This window comes from Phragmites australis, chromosome 3 (assembly GCF_958298935.1).
Source record: "Phragmites australis chromosome 3, lpPhrAust1.1, whole genome shotgun sequence".
NCBI lineage: Eukaryota > Viridiplantae > Streptophyta > Magnoliopsida > Poales > Poaceae > Phragmites > Phragmites australis.
The window spans coordinates 30168068-30179222 of NC_084923.1; positions in this window are offsets into that span (position 1 = coordinate 30168068).

Consider the following 11155-nt stretch of genomic DNA (forward strand, 5'->3'; position numbering starts at 1 on the left):
TGTGAACATTAGGAGGTGACTTTACAAGGACCTAAACTTGGTCTCTCTCAAAAAATTTAAGCTCTTCATGCATGGCATTGACCCAACTCGAATTAGATATAGCATGTCCAACATCATGGGGCTCAAAAGAAGCAACAAATCTAGAATCAGTAAAATAAACATGAGAAGCAGATTTGAGCCTCGTTACCCTCTCATTGATATCATCAATCATCGTCTGTGGAGGGTCTCACCATTGAATGTGTTGAGCGGCCTCATGCTATGAGTGTACCTCCGCCTTAAGCACTGCTGGTGAAGGCTCAAAAGCAGCTAAAGTGGAAGTAGAATCTGCAGAACCCTCTGCTAGAGTAGAAGAAGCAGAAGCCAGCTCTGGAACAGGTGTGGTAGAGGGAATTAATGGATCATCTTTGTCATCATCAAGAGCTGAAAGGTCCCCATCTACAAAGATTCTTTTGCTCATCTCCTGATCACCTGCATACTTAAAGATAACTAGCACAGAGGGTTGACTCATCAAAAGTCACATCACAGGATTCTATGATTATGTTAGTGTCAAGATTGTAAACCATATAAGCATGACTATGAATAGAATACCTAAGAAAAAGCCATCGGAAGAATGTGACTCGAACTTGTCAAAATTGCCACGCTTTAGGATGAAGAACCGACACCTAAAAACTCTTAAATGTGAAACCTTCAACTTCCTCCCAAAATGCAACTCGTAAGAAGTCAAATTCAAGATTGAGCGTAAGAAAATTCAATTGGACATATAGGACGCCGCGCTAATGGCCTCAGCCCAAAACTTCCTAGGAGTCATATGCTCATCGACCATCGTCCTAGCCATCTCCACCAAAGTGCGATTCTTCCTCTCAACCACACCATTCTATTGAGGAATGCATGGGGCAGAAAATTGATGCTCAATACCATGCTCAAGACAGAAAGCATCAAAGAGATAGTTCTTGAACTCAGTGCCATTATATCATTGCAAATTACTTTTAATGCACCAGGGACTTCTTTGAACAATCTCAAAGCCAAACTCTGAAAGTGTGAAAACACTTCATCCTTACTCACAAGAAAGAAGACCCAATAGTAGCGAGAGAAGTCATCAACAATGACAAGAACATACCACTTCCAGACCGCTGAACAAACACGAGAAGGACCAACAATATCCATATGGAGAAGTTCTCCCTGTCATTCAGTCATCACCAGATTGACTGGTTGGTGGGAGGCAACAACCATCTTGCCTCACCAATAAGGAGCACAAACAAGATTCTTCTAACACATGAGATTAGGCAACCCTCCGATCAAGCCTAGGGCACTCAAGAAGAACCAAGAGACTAAAAAATATCAACTCTGAAAACTCTCCCAACTCGAGAAATATTGCAAATCAAAGTGCTAGAAGAATCAAGAACTCGAGAAGTATCGCGTTTGAAATACACTTCCAAGTCCTCATCTGACAACTAAGATACAAAAAAAATGTTGTATCCGAGATGCTCCACAAAAGCTACATCCTTGAGAGTGAAACTCTCATTCACCCTTACCATACCTTTGGCTTTCACCCTTCCTTTCCGATCATCCCCGAATGTGATGTACTTATGTCACTTTACAGGGGTGAGGCTGAAGAACCATGATAAATCTTCGATCATTTGGCGTGAATAACCGGAATCAATGAGCCACTTGTTATCCAAGACTAAGCCTGCTACATACATATGAGAAGAATAATAGGTGGATAGCTCAGTACTGAGGTTAGTCAAAAACCTCTCGGGAATCTAGTATTGAGTCATCCGCCCTAAAGTGTTAAAAGCAAGTGTAGGTAAAACAGGTCTAGTATGCTAAGAGCGAGTACAACGATAAGAAAAACGTGGTCCGCCAAAGTGCTGAGACTCAAAACCTTTTACATGTGGACCAAAACCATACAAGTCATAGCAAAATCCAAGCCAGGAAACACCTCTAGGAAGAGACTGAAAAACGCTAAGGACTCATGAGTGGAAGTGAGGAAAAAGCTCATGTACACCAACAGAGGGGTGGTATATGTACTGGGTGCTCCACTCCCACTCATGCCACTCATCTCTCCCAAAAGTAAAACCCAACCAAGTGACACTCTCTCTAGTAGTAGGTGCAGTGGTAGCATCTCTCGGTAACTTGTCTGTTGGTCACTCGGGGCTCTATCATAGGCTCTCTCATCTTAGGCTATGGAGCTCACTTGGGTTCTGGTATGGGTTTCTTCTTTGTGGGTTGAGGAATGTGTTTTTTGATGAGTTGTGGTGTGGCATGATTTTGGACTTCTCAGCTTCTAGGGTAGTAGGTGTGGTGAACACAGTCTTACTCTCCCCACTGTAAGCCACCCTCTCAAAATCCAACCCAAGAGCCAAACCCGCCTTGTCAGCACATATCTTAATCTTGGCCAAGATCAAATTCATTTTCCCTATGACCTCTGAGCACTTCTCCACCAGAAAAAGGAGATACTCATTCTTAGTCAAAAGCTTTTGAACTTGCCCTCTAACACAGCTAAATTTGTCCTAAAAGATAGTGCAGCTAGAACAATTTGACTACACATCCTTAGAACTCCCAGCACTCTCCAATCTAGACTCTAGCTCCTTCAGGCGCTTTTCTTTCAGGTCAACATCCTTTATAAGCAAATGGAAATTCTTACAAGCACCTAAGAGAGTAGACCTAGACTCCTCAAGGAGCTTCTTCTCAGCACTCTCAAGCCGACTGGTGATTTGAGCATGCACATTATGAAGCTCGGCAAGTTCAACCATGACAATCAGGCAACTCTTACACTCCTCAATATACGGCTTAGACCTAAGCAATACAAATTTAGTAGAAACAGACTCATACTTAGACCTAAGATCCTTCAACTCATGTATAACTTTCTTAAGTAACCTATCCTAGCTAATGAGAGCATCATTCAAGGTATCGATTTGGATGGAAAGCTGGTCATAGGAAGGCATTACCTTAGAAGGATCCAGCTTGGGGTTGTTGTCGTCCACCATGAAGTAGAGGCTGATGAAGTCCTTGGCCATCTTCTTGTTCTTTGCTTGCAGTTCATCCTCCTCTGAGCTCTCCTCCTTGCTGGAAGAGATGTCGATGTCGTTGAGAGCTATCACGAACGCCCTAGAAGCCGTCTTGGTCGCGCTTCTTGGCCATCTTGTCATAGTTCTTGAAGAAGGGGTTCTTGTTCTTCTTCTTGTGCTTGTTGTAGTCGTGGTCTTCATCCTCCCTCTTCTTGATCTTGGGGCAATCCACATTGAAGTGGGTAGTCACCACACTCATAGCAGACACAAGAACCACCCCTCCTCCAGCCTCGATGATTGTAATAGAAGCGGGTGAACTTCTTCACAATCAACGCAAGGTCCTTATCATCCAACGCGTTCACCTGCTCCTCTGTGACAGAAACTAAGGAAGACAAAGCAAATCCACTCGACGAAGTGTTAGCACAAGAAAAGCTAGCTGCAGGCTGATTGCCACCATCAGGTCTGAAAAGCAATACCATATTCTCAGACAGGGGATTTTTGAGATCGATCTAAGTCGTCTTGGCTATCTCGGTGGACTTGAGCTTGCTGAAGAGCTCATCACAAGTCAACGTGTCATAACTTGGAGACTCTTCAATGCTCAACATATTCACTTTTCATATGCTACGGTCAAGAACATAGAGAAGCTTGATCACTCTCTTGTGGTTAGAATAGGGCAAAGCACCAGTTGATCGAAGATTGCTAACAATTCCATCAAAGTGAGCAAATATCGCATCCAAAGACTGTCCAGGGCCTTGCACAAACATTTGGTATTCTTGGTTGTATGTACTTTGGTGTCTGGCCTTAATCTGATTAGTGCCGTCATGAAAGACACTCAGAGTATTCAAGATCTCCTGTGCAGTATGGAGGTGTTGGACCCTATCAAAATCATGTTAAGTTCAACAAGTGATCAAACCAGATCTGATACCAATTGTAGGACTGAGAATGATGACTAGAGAGGAGTGAATAGGCATCTCAACAAATTTCTTTTGAAATAGATTGCCTTCTCCAATTTTATCACCCAAAGCACATCAAGAACAAAGTGCAACACAAAACACAGAAGTATAGTGGAAACACCGAGCTCAACCCAGAAGATCCGTCTAGAACAGAATAGAAACTCAAAGAATTCAAAAACCAAACTTGAAGATATAATCAAATGTGGGTCTCATGGTTGAAATCAAACACTAAGTTCTACAGCAAATCAATCCATAAATCATCCCTACACAAAGTTTAGAATTTGAGAAGAAAGATTCAAAAATCAAACATAAGGTCACTAATTGAAGATGCTTTCCAAGTTGATGATCTAGAGGCAAGGAATTTCAAGATCCATGAGTATACAGTCATATGTGATTTTTATGCCTCTAGCAACAAGAAGAAAGACTTCACAATGTGCTAAAAATTTAGCCCAAAAACCAAATAAAAATCACAACAAAGCATCAAAAACTTGCAAACTTGCAAGGGAACCAATAGAAGAAAACCAGGAGAGGAATTCAAGCATATGCAAAAATATAAATTTTATTACTCAAAGAGGTCAGCCCTATTTTAGGTAGATTACAAATATTTTTCACTTAAAACTCTCACCTAATACATATGGTAAACACTCATCCTTCCTCTCCTCTAAAACTCTAGCACTAGGCTCTCAAATGAGTGGCACAATAGGCTCAAATAGCTGGTTCTCCCTCTCCTATAGCCCTACCCCTCTATTCGTAGGCCTAGGAAACTTGACCCCTAAGTTCCCTAGCTTTTTTTTCTAAAATACCCCTCTCTTATAGTATACACCTACCTACCACCGAGGATATTTTGGTCTATCTGATATTTCATTCATCGGGCGGCAACAGCGCCTTCATGACTTAGCTTCGCCTTGATGCAAACTTCGCGATGGTGCCTCGTACTCCTCCAATCTTCCCACGGTTTTGAGGCCAAACCGTGAAACCCTCTACACACTTCTCAAAGCGTGAATCGCCACTTACTTACACCTTAAGCAAGTGCTCTGATGTCGATATGTGTACTCTGTCTTGCGATCCTATCTACTGACAGGTCTCTCCTACTCCCGATCCCTCAGGCCACTTTGTCACTTGCACCAGTATCCCTTTCGCTTGACTTTATCAACACGCCATCTTTATCCTTCATTTTATACTTTGCTTGATCTCCATATGTACAGCTAGGATCACCATTGACTCTGTCCGGCCTCCTTGATCGTCTGGCACCAAGCACCCATTTAGCCCTGATCACCCGTCGTCAACCGCTAAATTGCATCTATCACCTGCACACCATGAGATAGGCAAACACATTTCTCCAACTCCAACTCTATTTAATTCACAATCAAAATACTCAAATCAAACTCAAACAACCTAAAACTTGATAAACCAAATCGATAATCTTATCAATCGCTCATCATATATAAACAAAGACACATCAACATCACTAAACAAGCATGTGAAACCCAAATCACATAGTTGAGCTACGGAGAGTAGATTGAAGCTAAGTGATTCTACTAAAAGAACATTGGAAATAGAGAGATCTTTTGAGATAGCCACCTTACCCAAACCTACCATATTTGCCTTAGAGTTATCACCAAAAGTAACTTTATCATGATTACCCACTTCATCTTTTAGAGAGGTGAACATCGTTACATTGCCGGTCATATGTTGTGTACATCCGCTATCAAGCACCCAATGTTTTCCACCGGCTTTGTAGTTCACCTACACACATGTGATCAAGCTTTTTGTTTAGGTACCCAACCAAGTTTGGTACCTTTCATGTGAGACACAAGAGATTTGGGCACCCAAATTTGCCTAGGAAGTTTTCCCTTAGCTTGAGTTCCAATGAATTTTGCCATGATTTTACCACTCTTAAGCTTGTGCAATAGAAAATGATGATCATTAAATGTGGACTTGTATTTAGAAGGCAAAATAGGAAGAGGTTTAGTAGGAATTGGACACTCCCTTGTGTGGTGTCCGGTGACTTGCCAATGTTGGCAATATGAACCAACTTCCTTGATGAAACAATTCTTGATTTTCGGTGTCTTTATAACCCTTTTTACCGGGTTGGGGAAGCATTCAAGTCCTTTCTTGTTGTAGTATAAAGCATTCTTCATGAGGATTTCCTTGTGCTTGTACTCCCCCTTAGTCAACCGGGCCACACAAGATTTGAGACTTGCAATCTCACTTTCAAGCTCTTGCTCCCTTGCATGGTTAGTCTTAGAGGATGATGTAACATCACACGGTATATCAAAAAGATCATCACAAGAGGTAGATGAATTGACCTTAACTACATCAATATCAACCAATTCATTCAAGCTATGATCAATGGCATCATAGGCATACTCAAGTTCTTGGTGTTTGTACATTAAGCCATCATGCTCAAGTTTTAGCTTATAGTTACTGGCTTTGAGAGACTTGTTAGATTCAACTACTTCATCATATTTTTCAAGCAAATTATTGTATTTAGTGAGCAACTCATCATGACTAGAGCTAAGCATGGAATTAGCATTTTCAAGTGACTTGATTTTAGCCTTTTGCCTTTTGATAATAGTAGCATAGTCATTCATTAGCTTAGATAGATCATTAGGAGAAAGACCATCATCATCACTATGATCTTCCTCACTATTCACCTTGTTGTTACCTTTTGCCATGAGGCACATAGGTGGTGGAGGTAGAGGTGGATCATCATTGACGATTGCGAGACCCGTGAAGTTGTTGTCATCATTATCACTTGAGTCATCACTTGAGCTCTCACCGGAGACCCATTCACCAACAATGTACGCCTTACGTCCTCCACCTCTCTTGTTAAAGAGCTTCTTCTCCTTCTTGTCTTGATCCTTCTTATTGTGCTTGTCCTCATCCTCACTTGCATCAAGCTTCTTGGACTTGTTCTTGTTTCTCTTGTCAGGATGAGGGCAATCATATGATATGTGACCAAGATTACCACAATTGTAGCACTTCTTGTCTCCACCACCGAACTTGTCAAATTTCTTTGGGCGAAATTTGTTCTTCTTGGGATCATAGTTGTAGCCCTTCTTTTGAAACTTAGAGATCATCCTTGTGGTTCTTCTCATGAGAAGAGCAAGCTCGGTGTCGGAGTCATCATCATCATCTTCATCATTATCGTCATCTTCATCACTTTCACTTGATGATGGAAGCTTCATCTTCTTCTTGTTGTTGTCAACCATCTTTGCTTTGAGAGCAAGGTTTTTCTTGGATGAAGACTCATGATCTCCAAACAAGAACATCTCATGAGCACATATCTTTCCCACGGCATCGGTGATGGTCATGTCATTGATGTCCCTTTCATGAAGAAGAGATATGACAATATTGTATTGTGGCTTGGGAAGCACCATCAAGATCCTACGAATAATGTCTCGATCGGACAATTGAGTGAGTTCAAGGGAATTGATTTCTTCCACAAGCATGTTCATACGAGAATACATGTCATTGCATAATTCATTTGGAAACATCTTGAATTGATTTAGAGCATTCATAAGCACATGATATCTTTCCTCACGAATTCTCCTAGATCCCTCATGAATTTCACAAAGATCAACCCAAATGTCATGAGCGAATTCCTTGCTTCTAACTATAGAGAAAACTTCTTCACTAATTCCATCAAATATAGCATTCTTAGCCTTAGCATTCCACCTAACTTCTTGTTCGGTAAAAGGTTGATCAAATCCAACAGAGGTTGCTTGCCAACACTCAAGGGAAATAGCCTCAAGATAGCTCGCCATGCGAACTTTCCAATAGGCAAAGTTCTTTCCCTCGAACCTTGGCACGCTACTTCCGCTCCCCGGAGCCATTTCTCAAGGATTTTAAGCCTATAAAGAGAATGAGGCTCTGATACCAATTGAAAGGATCGAATGGCCCAAGAGGGGGGGTGAATTGGGCGCTAATTAAAACTTCTACCGCTTAAACAAATAAAACCTTAGCCTAGACAAAGAGAATGCGATTACGTGATTTAAACTAGGACAAGGCAACTAAATAAGCAAAATAACCAAGAGAGAGAATTTTAAAGAAGGACGCGCAATAGCAAAGATACTCAAAGTAAAATGCGGGAAAGTAAATAGTTGGAGAAGAGAACACCGATTTTTTCCCGAGGTTTCGAAAAGTTGGCACTTCCCCCTAGTCCTCGTTGGAGCATCCACCAAGGATGTAGCTCCCCCTTGAGTCACCAAGACTCAAGTGCTCACTTTTGATTGCCCATTCTCCATCTCCGGATTGGCGGGCATCAAACCAAGTACATCATCTCTTCCCGGGGCTCCCACAAGTCCTCCAAGAGCTCACCGAGAAAACCTCCGATCACCAAGACCGTCTAGGTGTTGCCAACCACCAAAGGTAACAAGCCTCAAGCTTCACTTGACAAAGACCAAGCCTAGACAACAGCTAGATGCACACTTGTTGCTCTTCAACCACATAAAGAAGTCCCTAATCTTCAACTAAGAACTTAGAATTGACACAAGTGCTCTCTCTCTTGCTTCTAAATGACGCATCAAGTGTATCAGGGTCGCAAGAGATGCTGAGAGGTCCAAATGGGTGGGTATTTATAGGCAAAGGATCGAAAATTAGCCGTTGCCAAACAACCCAGAACTTTTTCTTAATGCCGGAAGGTCCGGTGTGAATAACACGCTTCACATCGAAATATCCGGTGCTAATACTTCTGACAAAATAGCCGTTAAACCTCCGGTGATTAATCCGGACTTACGGCGGATCATTCGGCGCATTGAAATGGGCCAGATGATAGTTTGCAACCTCTCTGTATAAATTCATCCGGTGATTACTCTTTGCTACGCCGGACCATCCGGTGAGTAGAGTTAATTCTAGACTTCACTGCTTTCTATTTCTCCGGTGTTCTCACCTGTTGAACGCCGGACTATCCGGTGTGGTCTTCAACAATTTTTCAAGTCAAAACTCTTAGGAATTTGCTCCGGTGAACTCACTCTTGATACAGAGGATCATCCGGTGAATTAAAATTTCGCTGAATTTATCTATTTCAAAACCATTTTGAGTTCTACCTTCTAGATTCGGAGCCAAAAGCTTTTTGAGGTTAACCTAGCAATAGAAAGTCACAAGTGTGCATCGACTATGTCTAGACTCACCTAGGTCAAGCTACAACTCTTAACCCCTCTTTATAGTACGGTCAAAAGACTAAATAGAAATAGAACCTATACTACTCTAAGTGTCCTTCATCTCCTTGTGACACTTAGAACTAGAAGATCCTTATCCTTCAAGTTCCGGTCCTTTGATCGTCCATATAAGCTTTTTAACGGGCAAGAGTATCAAGACATCATTATCAAATAAGTTTTTCTTTATCCTTTACACTGCTCAAAAGCTCAAACGTTAGTCACAATGATATGGTTGTCATTAATCACCGAAACTCTTACCTCTTTCTTAGGGGCCTAGATGCTACACCAGAGCCGAGGTTAGTTCAACTCATAAGAACCTGAAAAAGCTCTACGCACAATTTGGTCCATTGGAATCAAGCTAGCTTCACTAAACAAGAACAATTCATGATTGTAGGAATATAAGCAAGGAAGATTCTTATGTATAGTAAATTTTATTATAAGCAAGACCAACTGGTTTACATCAATGATCTCATTACCTTAATTCCTAAGAACTAAGAAGAGCAACTCATAGTGAAATGTTTTTGGTCAATTTCTTTTTTATGGTTCGATGTACTACAATGCAATAGCTGAAAGTACATTACAGCACGAAGCTGAGCCATCTCAACTCGGGCAACATAGCACAAGGCAACACGCTCGACAACACGGCACGAAGGCCGGTGGAACACACCTCAACGATCGCCACAGAGAGGATGATTTCATAGGACTCACTGAACTAACTGGAGGAGCCACCGAGGAGGGAGTCGCCGGGGAGGGATGATGGTCGCCGGGGAGGGAGGATGTTCGTCGGGGAGGAGTTGTCAGGGAGGGAGTCTCCAGGGAGGGAGGAGTGCCGTTGGGGAGGAGTCGCCTGGGAGGATGGCTGTCGGGGAGGAGGGTCGTCGGGGAGGAGTCACTGGGGAGGAGTCGTCGGGGAAGTCACAGGTGACGGCTAGGGTTTAGGTCATCAGGGAGGAGAGGAGAGCAGGCGGCTAGGGTGGTTAGGACTTGGTGGTGTCGAGGAGAACGAAACGGTATTTATAGCCGCATTAGTACAGACGGCTTATAACTCCGAGCCATCTATACTAATATTATTAGTACAGATAACTTTTTATTAAAAGCTGTCTATACAAATAGTACAGATGGCTTTTAGTAAAGAACCATCTGTACTATTGATTAGACAAATCATTAAAACTTGTAAAATTCATAAATAATCCATAAAAACTCCAAATGAGAAGAAATTTGTATGTAAATTTATGATTAAATCTGTACTATCACATAGTGTACATAGGTATCATTAAACCTAAATATTAAATTGAACTAAGACTAGCAAAATTCATAACTAATTTATACAAACTGCAAATTAATGAGACGAAATTTTTAAGTAAATTCATAACTAATTCATTTTTTACATTTATATTACAATATATAGGTACATAACAATTGAGCAACATCATACAACTTTAACAATCAGCCCTTCTTGATGATCGATGCGCAGATTGCAAGCGGCCATAGATGGAAGTTGTTCTTCGTTAAGGGCGATGCCATCTCCAAGAGGGTACCCATCAAGTTGATTGTACTCTTCTTCGTCCACGATATTCTCAACTCCCACAATCCTTCTTTTTCCCTGAAGGACTACGTGAAGCTTTGGATGGGTCTTGAACATAAAAGACTTGGACAACTTGCTTGGCAAATACAAATGGTTCGTCTTTGTATGCGATACGTTCGAGATCGACAATAGTCATTCCGCACTTGTCTACCTTAACACTTGAGAGTGCGATCCAACGACACCGAAAGAGGTGGACCTTGAAACGTACATAGCCGAGTTCCCAAATCTCCTCTATGTACCCATAGTACGCACAGACCCTACGTTTATCCTGAAAGGTATCTATGCGCACACCGCTATTCTGTACCATGCTCTTACTATCCCGTGCTCTATTATAAAAGGTGTACTGTTTATGTCATATGCTTCAAATGTCACGACTGTGTGACTTGGCCATTGTGCCAACTAGCCAATATTGTCCTCTATTGAACTATTATTACTGAATCACGCTAT